Consider the following 2,500-nt stretch of genomic DNA (forward strand, 5'->3'; position numbering starts at 1 on the left):
AGAATCGAGAGCTGGCATGTCTGCATTCAACGAGTACTCGAAGAGATATTCAAATCCAGTTAATGGGGCTATGTCACGAAATTTAGCCAAATCTGGCAACCACATGATTTCAGGCGAAACGCAAAAAATGAGAACTTAAAACATTGAAGAAAAGTTGGAATAAAGCGGCAAATACAAAAGGAGGCAGAGATGGCCAAAAATGAAGAAAATAAAAATGGATTGGAGTTTTGGTTTTTGAAAACAGCTTTTCGAAGTTCATCTCTTTTTTCGTAACTAACATTATGTATGCTCGACAGACAATTATTGTCAGGAAGCTTTGAGTTGTGTCGTTTAATAGTAATTCGGTTCTGGGTTAACATTAATTTCGTTGCGTAGCTGGTGGGGGCGAGTATTTGGTTAAAGTACACAAAATCAACTGCACTGCCTTGATACATTCCCTTTGATGGCTGAAAATCACTTTTAAAAAACCCGTCGACCTGGATGGCATTCGAATTTACTAAGCACAGCCACAATTTTTGTTATGAACGTGTGTATTAGAGAACAGGCTGTCCATTGAAGATAAAATATTTCCATAGTATTGAAGCACAACAGAAAGCCGGTGTTAGAGTGAAAGGGGTGTTAACTCAAGGTCTAACGGTTAGTCTTTACCCTTACCTGACGTTTTCAAACTTGGCTTGAGATAACGGGATCTGCAATATAAATCATGGTACATATGGTTATAAAGTTTTCCATGAAAAAATATGAACATTTTCAAGGCAAGTTTACTATTGAAACGGAAGTCCAAAGAAGACACACCTTCTTGCAATCATTTTCTCTTCCTTGCAATGCATGAGTGATGCCATTGATGTTGTAGAGATAAATACCAAAAGTGTCAAAAATGCTTTTACAACAACACACGGCCGTTTCGGGCAAGCGTCACCTCTCTTCAGTGTGACCAAAGACTATTATAGCCTGCGAGATTAAGCACGCGACGTTTTTGAGCCGCAGACGGCAACCGGAAATAAACAATACCCATGCCAGAACAGTAGTGTCTCCCAGATCTTTAACCCAATCATCTTTAATGGAGGAAAGATAATCAGCAATATAAAGATAGTAGTGACAAAACAGGTTAAAAGGGAAAACAGCCTACTTCCGGTTTCCGTCCACGGCTTAAAAACGTCGCGTGCTTAAAGTGCCTATTTCATCGCGTTGGATTATTTAAACACGCGCGAGCAAATCGATAGTTGCTCCGTTCTGTTTTGGACGCGAGTACAAGCGGATGCGAAGCGGCGAGAGAATTTCGCGAACGAAGAACTAATGGCCACCTTGCCACTCGTGGTCAAACCATCGATAAAATATCTGAGCGCAATCGAATGAAAAATGAATGATGTTGGCAGATGAGTGAGACGCAGATCAATGGCTTATGCTCACAATGTCACCAGTTCCTTTATTTGGGTAACTTCAAGTCATTGGTTGGCAGAGGACAGCGAGGAAGTTCAACTTATTCATTCCGTGCCTGCACGATTTGTTTTACTAAGTATTTTGAGGCGGTAAGAGTCGCTTTCTCATCCTAGGACTCTTGCGGGATATTGATCAATGCAAAGCTCTTTTTAATAAAAATAACATTTTCCTGTCCGCTGAGTTGGTAGGGCAGTGAGTAACACGAATAGTACGGTCATGGTTCAAGACCTAACTAATTTTCAGGCTCTCTTTGAATCTAACCAAGTGATTCCTTGAACGCTACGAACTTTCTCAAATAAATAATCCCCATTCATAACATGATATCACGAAGCAAGGAAGCTTTCCCGAATAAATTCTCCCTTTGGATTTTGGTTCAATGTGCAACTAAGCATTGGCAAAGGAAAAGAACTTAAAATGTATGAAAATACTCACCGACTCGTTCTTTTTTCGGCTCTCTATCCAAAGGCAATCGTAATCTCTATTATCAGCCTTCTGAAGTACAAAGCAGAGTGGCTGTCCTTTTATAAGGTGGAAACGGGAAGAAAAATCAGTGTACCGGTAAATTCATTCCTGTTTACCAAATGTGGCGTGAAGAGAGTGAATAAGCGTCAATACTGTTCACTGTGTTTTTTAAAAAGCACAAAAGAAATGTTTTTTTCCTGTTGACTTTTTAATTACTGCATTTGTTTTGACGCGGTGTCAATGATTGCTAGGCCACATTCTTAACCACCAGGGTGTTAAAGGATAATGATTGCCTGCTCACCATTCCCCATTCAAACTATTTACCCGACATTTTCTACATTTCTCGGCAATTGCGATACATAAACAACATTATATCTCTTGATTTCATATACTTTGCTACCTAGAAACGGAAGAAAAGGCACAAAAAACCATTAGATAAAACTTCACCCTCCTCGAGGTTGCGGACAGTTCCGTGCATTATCAATCAGTTGCATCATTATCCTCAATAACTATTTATTTTATTTTCATTAAAGTACGGAAATGAAATCTGTTTGCTGGTAAATTGAAGGCAAATGGATAGAGTACTGTTTAGATATTT

The 2,500-nt window shown here is 39.3% G+C and overlaps 1 protein-coding gene across 1 annotated transcript in view; it reads right to left on the reverse strand.

Annotated features, from left to right (window-relative positions):
* The window catches only part of LOC137992778 (tetratricopeptide repeat protein 28-like), a 21,950-nt gene extending 19,994 nt beyond the window's left edge, over nucleotides 1-1,956 (reverse strand). The window contains exons 1-2 of the mRNA XM_068838292.1: nucleotides 1,873-1,956; nucleotides 655-689 (exon numbers count right to left, since the gene is read on the reverse strand). The gene's annotated coding sequence lies outside the window, so the exon portion shown is untranslated. The remainder of the gene's footprint in view (nucleotides 1-654; nucleotides 690-1,872) is intronic.
* Nucleotides 1,957-2,500: the final 544 nt, after the last annotated feature.

This window comes from Montipora foliosa, chromosome 2, assembly GCF_036669935.1.
Source record: "Montipora foliosa isolate CH-2021 chromosome 2, ASM3666993v2, whole genome shotgun sequence".
Taxonomy (NCBI): Eukaryota; Metazoa; Cnidaria; class Anthozoa; order Scleractinia; family Acroporidae; genus Montipora; species Montipora foliosa.